The sequence below is a fragment of the Carlito syrichta genome, unplaced genomic scaffold, assembly GCF_000164805.1.
Source record: "Carlito syrichta isolate Samal-C Ts95f unplaced genomic scaffold, Tarsius_syrichta-2.0.1 Scaffold303682, whole genome shotgun sequence".
Classification (NCBI taxonomy): Eukaryota; Metazoa; Chordata; class Mammalia; order Primates; family Tarsiidae; genus Carlito; species Carlito syrichta.
Genome location: NW_007247778.1, coordinates 132,015 through 147,451, shown reverse-complemented (window position 1 = coordinate 147,451; position 15,437 = coordinate 132,015). Strand labels below are relative to the sequence as shown.

The following is a 15,437-nucleotide window of genomic DNA, read 5'->3' as shown; positions in this document are numbered from 1 at the left end:
CTTCTTCGCTGGAGGTTGGGTGGCATCTCCTTCGTTAATTATTAACTGGCGAGACGTGCGGGACGCCGAGAGGAGCGGCCCGAGAGCAAGTCGTTCCGCACGCTGTGCCCCCAGCACGGGTTCCGTCTCGACCCCTGTGGCTCGCGGGATGGGATTTAATCATCTTCAGGATTTGCAGCTGATAGGGTAGAAAAGCGAGGAAACCTCGCCGTGACCTACGCCCCACCACGCTTGAAATCATTTGCGATGGAAAAAAAAAAGTTAGGGTTTTGAACCGACTTCTTGTGTGAAAGAAGCATTCTTTGCCCCTCCCTCCAAAAAGTACTTTTATGCCCTTCCTGCGTTTCATTATCCCTGTATGCGTAAGCCTCCTCAAACGCCCTTTGCAGTGAAGACATTTTCTTCTATTTAAATGAGAAAATAGATGTTGCTGTGTGAGAGGTACCCCTGTCCACCCTTGTCCAGTTTGTTTGGTATGATTTGCGTGGACTGGGGGAAAGGCGCGACACGGAGGTGTTTTTAACTGCTTTCCCCCCGATGAACAGTAGCCGCCGAACAAGAAGGAAAGTACGTTTTAATGTTTGAATTGAACCCCGATGCTTCCTAGGACATAGACTTTTGCTTCCGTCGTTCTGCATCAGTGTTCCACACCCTCCCTTACTAATGGAATAATGAGCAGTTCACACGCTGCCCCCTCCCAAATCTCTAGCCCACACGTTTGTCTTGGAGTGACCTCTGGCTGCCATAAAATAATAGATGCATAGTATTGTGCTTTGAGAAAAGTCGCTCAGAAGTACTGGCAATGCCATTTTCCTATCAGCTCGGCTGCCTGAGAGAGGCTTGGAGAGAGAAAAAGGGGGTGGGGGTGGGACAGGCTGCATCTGCATAATTAGAATATTTCTTTCGCGATATCGTAACATCCTGTGCTTTAATAGGATTATCTCGCTTTGGTGCAAATTTAAACGGAAGAAAAATAGTTTGTGGGAAAATGAGGAATGCTGTAAATATTTCCATATCAGATTTAAGGGGGAAAAAACTGACCCAGAATCATATTAAATATTCCCCCATTGCCTCTCCGTTTTAATAGTTAAATCGGTTCCATATGCAAGAGAGTTTGTATAATTAGATTTTTCATGCAAAACAGAAACACTCTTTACAATATAGCTTGTTGGTATGTGGTTACATGTGGACAAGGAAGGAGCGCGAACAAGCAACCATGAAAGAGAAACACTCCCTTTGTTGGCTGATTTACTTATGTTTTTTAAACATCATTAAATCAGGCCCTTTGAACTCACCAAAGAAGAAAATCCTTCCTCTGCGTTAGCTGTCAGATAAGTTTAGGTTTAAAGTAGTCTTGTGCTTCGATGTAAGAAATCTTCATTTGAGCAACTCTAGTCTCATCCTTCAGTCTTGCTTTTGTTTAATTAGCAACAAAATTCCAATACTATTTGGATTGCTTCTTGGACAAACAGGGAGTGCCCGGCGACAGCTCTTGGAATCAGGGGAGCGCTTGTTTTGCTCCTCATAAAAGTGCATTGGCCACATGTCACAGAGCAGTCGAGCACTGAAAGGGGAGGCGAGAGCTTCCTCAGCTTCAGTCGATTAAACCCCCTTTGCTTCTGTTAGTGCTCAGCCTGTGTTCATGTAAATGGAGTCATAAGAGCACAGGCTTAGAGGGAATTTCTAGCCCATAATAAATTCTTCCTCCAGCCCAATTCACGTGCACATGCAGGACTTCTTGCCACTTTGAAAATACCGTGTATGTCGGTGATTACTCTAACATCACCAACATAATGGATGACTAGTCTATTAGTGTCCAACTCTAATAAACATGATTTGTGTAGGTTTGAAGCATTGGGCCTTTATTTTTGCCAAACGGAATTTGAAATCTATCCCTGGTTTCATTTTAAGCATCATTCCCCGATATCCGCTTGCTGGGATTTTTGTCCCATTTTTGTGGCCTGTGATGGGCAGGATTGGGAGAAGGCGATGGCTAGATCTAGAAAAGAGTAAGTCCAAGTGGTCCACTACTGAGCAAAGGGCTTCCTGGCAAAAAGGGGTCAGTTCCTTTACAGACAGAGAGGATTTCTGAATCCACTTACGCATGGGAGGGAGGGGGACCAAGACCCTCCATGAAGTAGAGAATATTTTAAAACCACCATTTTTCATGGGCAGCCTCTTGATTTTTATATGTTTTAATCACGTCACTTGCAATACCATGCTCAAGTCATCCACTTAGTTCTCGATTTCAGTTGAGAACTATATAATTTATTTAATGTTGCCCAGTTATGAAATAACATAATCCCTAAACAGACATAGTCATTAAATATATATATAGTATGTGGCTGAAATCTTAGTTCTTTAATGCTTACTAGATATACTTGTAAAGATAGTCATAGTTCTCATTAGAGTTCTTTTCCTCCCATCTTTCCCTCCCAGCCAAGTGATTCACAATGAAAATGGTTGAGATCAGCAGGTAGATAATTGCAAAGCACATGCACTAGCACCCAGCCACTTGGTAATTTGCTTTGGGGCTCCTAAGAAAATAATATTTACAAATGATCATCTACTAGAAGCAAAAGTTACTGGATGGGCGGATGAATGGATGGATTTACAGAGGTACATGTGGAGTTCAGTTTTCTTAGAATTCTCTTAAACTATTTTAAGAATCATTAAAACCCTTGTATGAATACATTTTAAATATTTACAATGCTTATTAGAAATGAAGCCTGCCTAAATCTATATATTTCATCTTTAGTAATATTAAAAACATAATTAGACACTCAGAGTCAGCAGCTATACTATTTTTATGTTTCTTTATTTCAAAAAATACATTTTTTGGTGCGATCCACCAGTGACAAGTCAGGTGTGAACTGACATTTGGCAGCACCACAGGGACCACACACTGACCCTCTGAGGAATCACTTCTAAGTTCTCTCTCCCCCATCTCACTACTCCACTCAGGATGCCTTTCTTCCACCCTAGCATGGTGACTCAGGGACTGAGAAACTTGTGGTCAGAGCTTTTTGTTTCTGTCTATCTTGCGTGGGACATGATATAACATGGTTTTTCTATAAATTGTCAGAGGGTGATGTCCAGAGAGAAGAGGTCTGAATAGACAGATAATAGCATACATTAGCCATTGGGCAAAAGGCAAAACAGCAGCTGAAATCCTTTGTTTCTTGATTTTCTTTCTTGAACTGCATTTGTTAGCCCTCATATTTTAAGGAAATAATATGATAACTTTAAAATCTTTGCTCCCGTGGGTATAAAAGTACTGTCAAGTGGATTCCTTCGGTTTGCCAGTGATATCATTTTTTGCTTTTGATTGTATTGCTTCTGAAGTTTATGAGGCATTTCATAAACAGGGAGCTGATGTAAATCTGTATTTATTTTGTGCTTTATGGTTTGCAAACACTCTTATCTCATGCAATCATCCCAGGAAAGTCACCAGTGCTCTCATACTTTTTAGTTGAAGAAACTGAGGTTCACAGTGGTTATACGTCGTAGCCAAGCTTTTCCCACTGATACGTGGTGAAGCAAGGACTGCAACCCTCATTTCTGTCTTCATGCCTCCCCTGGAGGAAGCTGTGAACATGTCCTGGATATAACTTTGTCTCTAGTTAGTGGAAATTATAACTCTGGCATTTCTAAGACAAAAAATAGATCCAATTATGTAATGCTTTGCTGAGCCTAATATCTTTAAATTACTATTTAATAAAATCAATTTGGTACAAATGGGGTTATTCTTATTTGCTTATCATTAGCTGTCTTCAGCCATGATTTTCATTAAGTCCGCTTGTTGTAAGAGGATCTGGGTAAAATGTAAACTTTACTTTCTTAAAAAATACAAAGTACCATGACATGCAGCTAACCTGTATAACCCATCGCAACTATGGTAGAATTGAAAGGTTTTCTGTATGTTCCATTTGTCCTCTGGCAAAGAGAATATTCACACATGCATCTTCTAATTTTAATATGCCTTTATGTATATAAAGTTTATGAACACTTGTGCTTGTGAGTGCTGTCCTGTCTGTTTCCATGACAGCTGGGGGACATAACTGTAGACATATTCTTGAGAAATCTGTTGTCTTTTAGAAAAGCATTCAAAGTCTAGGCGTGTCCACATAGATCTCTAAAAGCTCATTTCCCACTTGGTGGGGACTTCCCTTTCTGACTGCTGAACTGAGGTGTGTTTGAAAGCAAATAAGCACCGGGCTTGGTGGCTCAGCCTGTAATCCCACGCTTTGGGAGGCTGAGGTGAGTGGATTGCCTGAACCCGCGGGTTCGAGACCCGTCTGGGCAACTTGGCGAGACCTCATCTCCACAATAAATCAAAAATTAGCCAGGCGTGGTAGCGCATGCCTGTAGTTCCAGCTACTTGGAAGGCTGAGGCAGAAAGATCGCCGGAGCCCAGCAGGTTGAGGCTGCAGTGGCCGGGAGCGTGCCACTGCACTCCAGTCTGGGCGACAGCATGAGACTCCAACTCAAAAAAAAAAAAAAGAAAGAAAGCAAATAAGCATTATTTCATAGAGTCTCAGGGACAGAAGAAAGTTTGAAAATCACTCAGATGAACGTCTCATTGGCATTTGGGTCCTCCCCACAGTATTCCTGCCAAGTGGTTACCTGGTTATGCTTGAACACCTCCAATGATGGGAAACTCACTATCTTTGAAGGTAGCTTGTTCCATCTTGAATTAGAAAAGTCTTCTTATATCAAGCATAAGTCTCTCCTTTGTACATTTAATCCCTTAACTCTGATCCTTTCTTTTTGGGCTATAAGGAATACATTTAATCCATCTTTCAAATGAAAGACTGTCAGTTATTTGAAGACTAGTAGCATCACACACACACACACACACACACACACACACACACACAACTCTAATCTGCAACCCCTGCTGTCCCTCTGCAGTCCATTTGGCTCATAGTCCATGATTCTGCCTTCCCACAATCTTGGTCAGTTTGCCTAGAACACACTTCAGTTTGCCTAGAACCACTAGAAATGTTGATGCCAAAAGTGGACCCCAAGCGCCAGTTGTGTCGTGATTGACTTGGCACTTAACCCACCACTTAGCAAAGAGGAAGACATGACTTGACAATTAAAAGCGTGTGTTTAAAATGCTGAAAGATGCATAAGCTAGGTTGTATCTTGAGGGCCTCTCACGACCAGTCTTTGTGATATCATTGCAATGTGTGGAAGTGGATTTTTGAACTGTTTGGGAATACTTTTAATTCCACTGAAGTTGATGATTAAATTTCCAGGAAAATCAAAGCTACTGCAAAAATAAGGAAAGGCGCGTGAGAAGCCAGAGAGGTGTGTTGCGCTGTGCGTGAGATCTGTGATGAGGCTGCCCTCTGGTGGCTCCTTGCTCGTGGAAGGCTGAAGCCAGGAGGGTGCCAATGAATTTCCCATCAGGCTACTGGGGAAGGTCAAAGGTTGACACTATTTTCTGAATTGGAACAGGGCATTCTACGGCAGACTCAAAAGTGCAATTCATTGTTTTACATGGTTATCAGAAATATAACCATGGGAGAGATCATGCATTTCTAAAGTTTGCTTGGATAGAAGTAAGGGAGGGTTTTAAAGATAGCTGAAGATAGATTAAAGCTGATTTATAAAATTCTATTTGGCTCTGTATTAAAGTTAAGTGAGAGTTTGTTTCTGAGTAAACAATTATTATGACTTTTAGGGTAATCCTTGTAGTTTTTTAAGTTTCAACCTCAATTTTATTCCCCTAATCCTTGAATATTTTTTAAAAAGAGATTTACTTTGATCAGCTAAATCCAGCATTTTCCCTGTTTAAACCTACAGCTTTTCTTTTTCAAAAATGATAAACATTTATTAAAAAGCAAACTACTGTCGCTCTTTTGGGGTCATAAAACAATCTTAAACATGGATGTAAAAATTATTAACCCCTTTGTTTCTGAAAACTTATGGTTAAATCATTTGGTTAACTTAAGTATATAGCTTGCCTAAAAATAAGATAGAGTATATCTTACATAGGTTTTTAGAACATATAGAGTTTGTGCTTCAAAACACCACATGAAGTAAAGATAAGCACTTGCATAATTTTTAGGATATATGGGAATACAAATGAATTGTGGATTTGGATTTCGATGCTGAATCAAGTGTGAAACAATAATAAAACAGTCTGATTTTTGTGTTGGAATTAGAAGAATCAATATACACCTTCCTATTTGCTTAAGCATCATTTGTTCCTAATGTTACACAGAGGCATAAGAATGTTCATTTATATGAAGTTTGCGTTGCTCAAGAAATCAAGCTTCTGATCTGAGCGAGAATAATGACAAGTAATGACCAGTATTTTAAAGGATGATGGTGCTCACTTGTTCCTACTAGAAAGATGGAATGTCATCCTTCCATGAAAAACAAGGAATGAGGGGAAGGCAAGGAAAACCTGCTATTTAAACCTTCTCATCATAGAAATAAGGTAGTGGTTCCAAAGTGAAGACTTGTGGTTAAGTTTCAGATCAGTTATGGAAGCCAGCCGTTTTTCAAACTGCACCACCCAGAAGTGTCATGCTCTTACCACATGAGACGTAGTCTCTTTTTCACAGAATGCTATTTTCATTTTTCAGTTGTTGGGAGGTTTTTTTCCCCTTCTTCCTTTTATTTGCTTATCTACTTCAAATCTTCTGTAGAACACTGAGTAAAAATAAGTAAATACACTTGTTTTAGCAAATCCTTAAATACCTACTATGTGCTAGTTAATTCAGGCACCACCTTTGTGCTTTTATAATAGAATTTGGACGCCTTCCTCCCAATCAAGAGTCTTAGGCCATGAATCAGCATTTAAAAAAAATGCACTGAGAAGTTGGCAGCCACGCTTAACCAGAGAAGGCTTCTTTACAACTACTGGGCTTATAGGCCTGCAGTTTCTATAAGCCACATGCTATTTAAAACAAAGGAGAGCCGGGCTCGGTGGCTCAGCCTGTAATCCCGCGCCTTTGGGAGGCTGAGGTGAGTGGATTGCCTGAGCCCGTGGGTTTGAGACCTGCCTGGGCAGCGAGACCTCATCTCTACAATAAATCAAAAACTCAGCTGGGCGTGGTAGCACACGCCTGTAATTCCAGCTACTCGGAAGGCTGAGGCGGAAGGATCACCTGAGCCCAGCAGGTCGAGGCTGCGGTGGCCGGGAGCAGCCTCTGCACTCCAGTCTGGGCGACAGAGTGAGACTCCAACTCAAAAAAAACAAAACAAAACAAAAAAAAAAACAAAGGAGATTTTGCAACATGCAAAACAATCCAGTGAAACGCTAATATAATTGGATGAGACCAACCCTATACTTATGTGTGAACATGGTTTACTTCCAAATAAGCCCTGAGTTAGCTCTAAAATCTAGCCTAAAACACCAGCTCTGAAACCATAGGTGGAGAAGAGAAGATTTCCTAAGCCCAGGAGTTCGAGACCAGCCTGGGCAACTTGAGATCTCATCTCTACAATAAATCAAAAACTTAGCTGAGTGTGACGCACATGCCTGTAGTTCCAGCTACTTGAGAGGCTGAGGTGGAAGGATCACCTGAGCCCAGCAGGTGGAGGCTGTGGTGGCCGTGAGCATACCACTGTACCCCAACCTGGGTGACAGAGTGAGACTCCGACTCAAAAAAAAGGGCAGATTTTTGGATCTCCCCCTGATAGCTTTGGGTTCTGCCAGTCTGGGACAAAGTCCAGGAGGGCGTATCTGTTCTTTTTGGTTTTGGGGGTTTTTTTGAGCTGGAGTCTCACTCTGTTGCCCAGACTGGAGTGCAGTGGCATGCTCCCGGCCACTGCAGCCTCAACCTGCTGTGCTCCGGCAATCCTTCCGCCTCAGCCTTCCAAGTAGCTGGAACTACAGGCGCGCGCTACCATGCCCGGTTAATTTTTTGATTTACTGTAGAGATGAGGTCTCGCCAAGTTGCCCAGGCAGGTCTCGAACCCACGGGCTCAGGCAAATCCACTCATCTCAGCCTCCCAAAGTGTGGGATTACAGACTGAGCCACCAAGCCCGGCTGTCTATTCTTAAAACTGTCTCAGGTGTTCCTGGTGCAGGTGGCCCTCAGGCTTCACTTTGTGAAACCCCATCCTCGCCTGTCAGAGCTGGGATGGGCAACTGGGTCCTCTTTTCCTCCAGCGTTTCCCAGATCACTTGATCCTCACAGTCACCCGAAAAGCATTTTAAAAATAAATGCTACTCACCATCAATACCTGCACAGATTCCACTTCCAGCTTCCTGGGGTAAGGCCAAGGAATCTGCATCTGTGAAAGCTGTTCTCAGGAGGATCCGATGGGTTTGGGAACCTCTCTCACTAATGAGGAGAGTGATGCTGGGAAGGGCAGATGTGAAAGTAAGCATTCACTTTCCTCAGCCCACTGAATCTCCTCTCAGAGAGGAAGAGATGCCCAACACGAGCAACTTCTGCCATTATTTCAATATCATGAACACACTTGAAATATTTTTTCTAGTTACGTTGGCCTTGCTATCAACCAGCATGTACAAGGAAGTGGGCAGACTATTACCCCAAATGGCCCCCAAGAGGAAAGGACCCTGACTCTGTTTGGGGGCAGGGGGTGCTGGTGATACTTGCCAAAGGTTGTATTTCTTTCCAGCATCACCTTGTCCGGGAGCTGTGACCTCTGTGTGTGACATAGACACGATGCATTAGAGCCCTGGGTTTGCACCGGGGCTGGCTCTTATGGATATTGTGTAAGCAGGCTAGGGGTTCTGTGCAGGCGTCAAGGCCAACTCCAGTGGAAACAGTGAAGCCTTTTCAACATTGCCTTTTTTCAGCAACAAAGTAAAGGTTTCAGTGCCCTGCAAACCCAGCGACACTTATTTTAAAGGCCTGTTTACCCGATGGCCTTTCCCAGGCTCTGAGTGCCTGGCAAGTAGTGCCAATGTCCAGGCTCTGGAGGCGAAGTCCAAACACCACCCGCGCAGCGCTGCCTTTGCACAGCTGCAATCTTAGACTGGCAAAAGAGATCAAAGTAGAACTGCCCTGGCTGGCGTGGAGGAGGGCAGCCTGCCCCCTTCCACACTGCAATGCCAACCCCTCCTGCTGTGGAAAATGCTAGTGCGGTTTCTCAGTGTTGTGGCACATGTGATGCTAGGGGCCGTAGGGACAGCAGTCATCGTGACAGACGTAGTCTCCGGACTCTGCGAGTGTACATGCTGGGGGGAGAGGTAGACAGTCCCTAGGCAAACATGTCAAGAAACTAGATAAAAACAGAGAGTGACAGCAGCTAGGCTTGTGTAAAAAACAAGGTGATGACTTAGAAATGTGCTTGGCCTCATGGATGAATATCGGGGAACTGAATCAAAAAAGAAATTCTTCCAACTGTTGGTGAACGTTCTGCAATAGACCTGGAAGGGAGCTTAGAGGTCGTCTGTTCCCAACATCGTCCTCATTTGAATCTATCTAGGGAGCTTTTAACAAGACATAAACCCAGGCTTCGTTCCCAGATATTTCTGATTTTATTGATCCTAGGTAGGGCTCAAGTATTGGAAATGTTTTAAAGCTACTCAGATAACTCTGGTTGGGAGACCACTGAAGTCCAGCATCCTTACTTTATACATGTGTCACTCTGTCCCCAGTATAGTGAGACAGTGTTGAGTCCCGGAAACCCTCCTCAATGGAATGGGAGAAGATGAAGACGTGGGTTCTTGACCCAGACGTGTGACTTGATGGTTGTCAGGTTACCTCAGTTCCTCACTTCCACCATTTGTAAAATTAGAGGGTTGGACGTGATAGCCGTCGACATCCTGTCCAGCTCTACCCTTCTATGAAAATGTTTCTATTCAAACAATCAAAAAAGATCTGGTTTCTTGTTCTTGAAAGTCTTCTTGCTTTCAAGAAGCAAACAAATGCCTCCTGGTTTCCTTATTCTCTGTCTGTACCCTTGATTGCCATAGATGCTTCAATCAGCTGATCAGTTCCTTTTGGAAGTAAAAATGCAAGATAGAAAGACAAAACTACTTTATGCTGACTATTTAAATAAATATAAGAACAAGCAAGCTTTCATTAATATTAATAGTAAATATGCCTAGACTTAGTTCTGGTAAATTACAGTCATACCTTATTTATCAAATTCTAGCCCAAAGCTTTTTTCATATTTGATGGTTGATTTAAAACTGTGGGGTGGGAGGCAGTTATTTAAAAACAGAAACCTTGGAATAGCTTAACCATTGCACACCACAGTAATCTTATTCCTTACCAAATATTCTAGGCCGGAAACCCAAAGAAATGGAGTCTCTTCCAATGTATTGTTTGCTGTTTATTAGCAGAAACAGTGTATCTCTGGTGTTGCCAATTTATAAAAGGAAAATAACAGAACCAAACTCCAGCCTGAAAAATATCATTTTACTCCCTCATTTGAGACCTGGTATCTCTAAGAACTTGGATTTCATTGAAACATGTATTCAAAAAGATAGCAGTTCATTATAAAGCAGCATGGTGTGATGTAAGCACCTTAAGTTTATTTCCTTTTTGTGTGGAATTTCCCAGTGGGGTTTGATAATATTCATCAGTTTCCAGAAGCGATAAAGGAGTTTGAAAAGAAAATCTGATGAGAACTGGTAAATGAAATTAGAGCCACATCTTTTTCAACAGAGATCTTCAAAGATTTGCATATTGCCGATTTTGCCTGTATATATTCAAGAAATTGTATTCACATCTACATGTTTGCCTCAGACATGAGATTATGAAAGTCATCTTCCTCTAACTTCGGTAGCGACCACAGTGGCATGCAACTTTTGAACGTGATATTGTTTAACAATACAATTGGTTTGATAGAAATCTATTTCAAAAGCAATGTTTCCACCACAAGCAAAATCGTGTAGAACAGAAGTGTTTTGTTTCCACCATTGCAGAGAAACAAAATTGTTTAAGATGAGTTAAGATGTCTGAGTTTTGGCAGACTTTCTAAGCCCCCTGCTGCTGTTGCATTCAGAATCCCTTTTGAAGTGGCTTGGAAGTTTCTATGTAATTTCAGTGGCTGCTTAGGGGAAATATTGGCTAAACTACTCATTTTGACTGTTAAGATGGATTGCGCGTTTTCAGAATGTTTTCATTTGCTAGAAATATGTTTTCGCACTCAGCCTCCTCTTGTTGAAGAAGGTTGGTTACCAGCCATCTGATGACGCCTCAGGGCGTTTACAGAAAATGTGGGTGCTGTCGTTATATTTGAGCACAGCCCTCCCCCAACAAAGATAGTGTGGCAATCAGCAGGAATGCGAAAACATGTGTTTAAGGATTGATGCTTGTAAAAGAGGTGCCGTAAAGAAACACAGTTGTTCAGATGTAAGAAATGACTGACAGCTCTCCTTGTAGGCATGCTAGTAACAATAAAGTCTAGAAGTTCGACATCAAAGCGATCAGAGCTTATTCCACCAGTGACTTGCACATCAAAGATGGAGCACAAGACAAAAGAAGTGCACGGAGGTGTGTTTCTGCCTCATAGCCAGATCCTCAGGGGGAGCTCCCAGAGCGCCTTTCATGCAGGCACAGTGATTTTTTGCAGATCAGCGTCTTGGTTTCATAAATGGCCGGGAATATAAAAGCAGGGCGAATGCACATCGTAATTGCTCCCCATCACTTTAGGTTTGGTTAGGAAAGATTCATCACACGAGAGATTGGTCTCTCTGGTTTCCCTGAGGAGTGAATTCTGTACTGGTGTGGGCGGCTCCAGCTTCACCTAATATAGTACAAGGAATTATTCACAAAATAGGAGAGTATTAATTAGATATGCCACAGGTTGGTCAATTGGGCTTGAGCACATAAAACTAGACTTAAGTTTGTGGAGTTGCCACCCCCACCCATTGCTTGTTTTTTTCAATTTTTAAAAGTAATCTTGTAAGGTCAGGCATGGTGATGCCTATTATCCCAGCACTTTGGAAGGCAGAGGCAAGAAGATTGCCTGAGCCCAGGGGTTCGAGACCAGCTGGGGCAACTTGGCAAGCTCTCAGCTCTATAATAAACTTTTAAGAAAATTAGTCAGGCGTGGTGGTGTGCCCCTGAAGGTCCAGCTACTTGGGATGCTGAGGTGGAAGGATCACCTGAGTCCAGCAGGTGGAGGCTGCAGTAGCCATGAGTGTGCCCGCTGCCCTCCAGCCTGGGCGATAGAGTGAGACTCTGACTCAAAAAAAAGTAACCTTGTGGGTGGATTTTTGCTGAATCAGGGTGAGCATTACTTAACAGGTGTGTGTGATAATGAAATTTAGACCTGTTAAACCAGCTCTTAATGAATCGCCAGATCTGTGCCTCAGTTCTCTGACTCAAATCATGTATATTCAAGAATGCCAAAAGTCAAACAGGAAGAAGAGTCTGGATTTGACTTTTCTCCCCTTCTCTCTCGATAGTAAATTTAAAGTAAAATTAACCATGCAAGTATTATTGGTGGTTTGAAATAATGTGCTTTTTTTCCTTGTCTTTGAAATTTAAAGTTCTTTTATGTTCATCTTCAGTAATTTACTCAGTAATTTTAAATGCTATTGAAAAATAGTAGCGCTCTGTGTAGTCATTAATAAATACAAAGCAGCTTTCTCAAGGCTCTAGGGAGACGTAATAAACACAACTGTGTTACTAATTGATGCTATACTGAGCTGGCAAAAGTAGTGCATCGGTAAACAGAAGTTAGAAAGCAAGAAGTTAAAGAACTATAGGGGATTATGTAGACATCAAGGGCTGGAAATTATAATAAGGCCTCTTTAGGGGAGCGTTAATTTGCATGTGGCTGAATTAGGACAACCAATTATTTCAGAGGACACTTTTAAGAGCTCATCCAAAATACCCCTAGAGTTGAGGGGGCTGGGAGTTAGGCGGGATGGAAGGGGGCACTGAGCATGCCATATTTCCTATAACTCCTGATAGTTTGATAGTTTTCTCAATAACATGTTAGAGTAGCTTTCTTTGTTAGGGAGAGAAATGCTGATGAAATCAAGAGTATGGCAATTTCTTTGTTCCATACACACAATTTATGTTGAACTACCACAATGGAATTTTTTTTTTTTAAAGCAGGGAAGGCCAGAGAGTGGAGACAGAAATAAACCTTTTAAATCTTTACGTGAACCCCACAAGGACATGAGCATTTAGCAGATTAGAGCGTGTTTGGACTTATAGTTTCTATCCCCTACAGCAGTGGTCTTCGATCTGTGATCCGGGGACTCCTGGGAATCCCCCAAGGCCTTTCAGGGGCTCCAAGAGATAAAAAGTTGTTTCCTAACAATACTAAGGCATCATTTGGCCTTTTTACTGTGTGATCATTTGCGTTACTGGTGCAAAGCATTGGTAAATCTGCTGGCCCCTTAGCAGGAATCCTGACCATGACACTGGCCTGCACCAGCAGACATGGCATTCTTCACTACTTGGACTTGTTGTTAAAAAATGAAACAAACAAACATACAACCAATTTCATTTAAGGGTGCCCCTGATGAAGGAGAAAAATATTATTAAATTTATTAAATGTTGACCCTCAAGTACACACCTTTTAAAATATTCTTTATGACAAAACGTGAAGTATGCAGAAAGCACCTCTGTGCCTTACCTAAGTACCATGTTTGTCTCCAGGGAAAAGTGCATGTCAGGAGCTGAACTAGCTGCTCTTTGGATGGATGCCCTTTTTGCTTAGTAGAACAACAGACTGTGGTTCTTCTGACTTGAGTATGTTTCATGCTTTTTCTCAAAAAGGAACTAGGTGAGCCTGTCATTTCAAGAAAAACACTTGACGGTATTTATTGCCAATACATTCAATCCTTCAGGCAAAAATTAGAACTTTGGAAAACTTGTATCTGACCCCATGAATCTGACAGTGTCCCAATACTTAACTTTTCTGATGATATGGGTGGTGATATGAATCAATGTGATTCCTTGATTCAATCATATCTGATCATGATTTGGGTCAACATCTGGAAGAGTTACAGAGCTCAGTGAACCAATAGTTTCCAAGTGACCAGCACGTGACATTATCAAAACATGCATAGGTAAAAGGTTTATTCAAAGTCTAAATTATACCAATTTATTTGAATTTAACAGAGCATAAGAAGTCACTGATGTATTTTCAGGATTCATGTTGTAACTAACCCTTAAGAAAAACTACTTGTTGAGTTTGGGTATAATACCAAAATAAGAATATCCAGAATCATTTGAAAAGGCTATTACAATATGCTTCCCTTTTCCAGCTTCATATCTATGTGAGGCCAGATTTTCTTGACATATATCAACCAAAAGGACGTAACACAACAGATTGAATGTAGAAAGAAGCAGACACGAGAATCCACTTGTCTTCTGTTAAAAACTAGACATAAAAAGATTTGCAAAAATGTAAAATAATGACTTTCTTCGTACTAATGTTTTTTGTTTTGGAAACTATACTTATTTTCACATGATCATATGTAATTAGTTCATTGCTGTAATTTTTAAATTAATTACAAGTAAATGTTTTCAAATGTTCCCAGTTTTAACTTCCAGTATGGTAATTATTGATACATAACCTAATAAACAAAAGCCCTTTGGGGCTTTTAGGATCATAAAAGAATACAGGGGTTGGGTGTGGTGGCTCATGCCTGTAATCATAGCACTTTGGGAGGTGGAGATGAGATGATTGCCTGAGCCTAGGGGTTCGAGACCATCCGGGGCATTTGGCAAGACCTTGTCTTAATAGTAAATTTTTAAAAATTAGCCAGGTGTGGTGGCATACCCCTATAGTTCCAGCTACTTGGAAAGCTGAGGCAGAAGGATCGCCTGAGTTCAGCAAGTTGAGACTGCGGTAGCCATGAGCATGCCACTACACACCAGCCTGGACAACAGAATGAGACTTCGATGCCAAAAATGAAAGAATACAGGGACCAAAAAGTTTGAGAGCTGTTGCTCTGCAATTTACTGTAGAAGACAGAAAATTTTGTGACAAAGCATAAGGTAACACTAGAAGGGGCTTTAAATTCAGACAAATTTATCAGATTAGCCATAAAACATATGTTAAGCAAAGCACTTTCAACCATGAATTCCAGAACAAATTTTCTTATGCTCATTTTCTGTATTGTCTTCATCTTTAATAGCAGTAGAACACCAGAATCATTGCTAATGTCCTATTTTCAGAGATTTTGTTGTTCTCTTTACTAATATAGCAGAGATCTGGGTGTAAAACTGTGATTTACAGAGGCTTTACAATTTATCTTTAATCATCTACAACCTATATTAGCAAAAATAGTACTAATAAATTACTGCTCTTTTTTTTTTTTTGGTTTGGACTTGCATGGAGGAAAAAAATCTTTTGTATGTTTTTAAGTATACTTTCAGAGCTATCCCAACTCTTGGTAGATGTGAGACTTTTGCCACTAATGTGGGCACTTCGGGGAATTTGATCACTACGTGTATGTAGTGATGGAAAAAGTCCTTGCAGGGCCTGTTGCCATGCAAGTGCCAGGCACCTTGACACGAGGT

At 41.5% G+C, this 15,437-nt stretch overlaps 1 protein-coding gene and 1 long non-coding RNA gene across 2 annotated transcripts in view; both read left to right on the top strand.

The window, feature by feature from the left end:
• The window catches only part of RORA (RAR related orphan receptor A), a 96,411-nt gene that overhangs the window by 488 nt on the left and 80,486 nt on the right, over nucleotides 1-15,437 (top strand). The window lies entirely within an intron of this gene.
• LOC110595725 lies at nucleotides 10,663-13,383 on the top strand. Its single transcript, XR_002482022.1, has 2 exons — nucleotides 10,663-11,844; nucleotides 12,148-13,383. It is a non-coding gene; the product is annotated as an uncharacterized LOC110595725 (long non-coding RNA).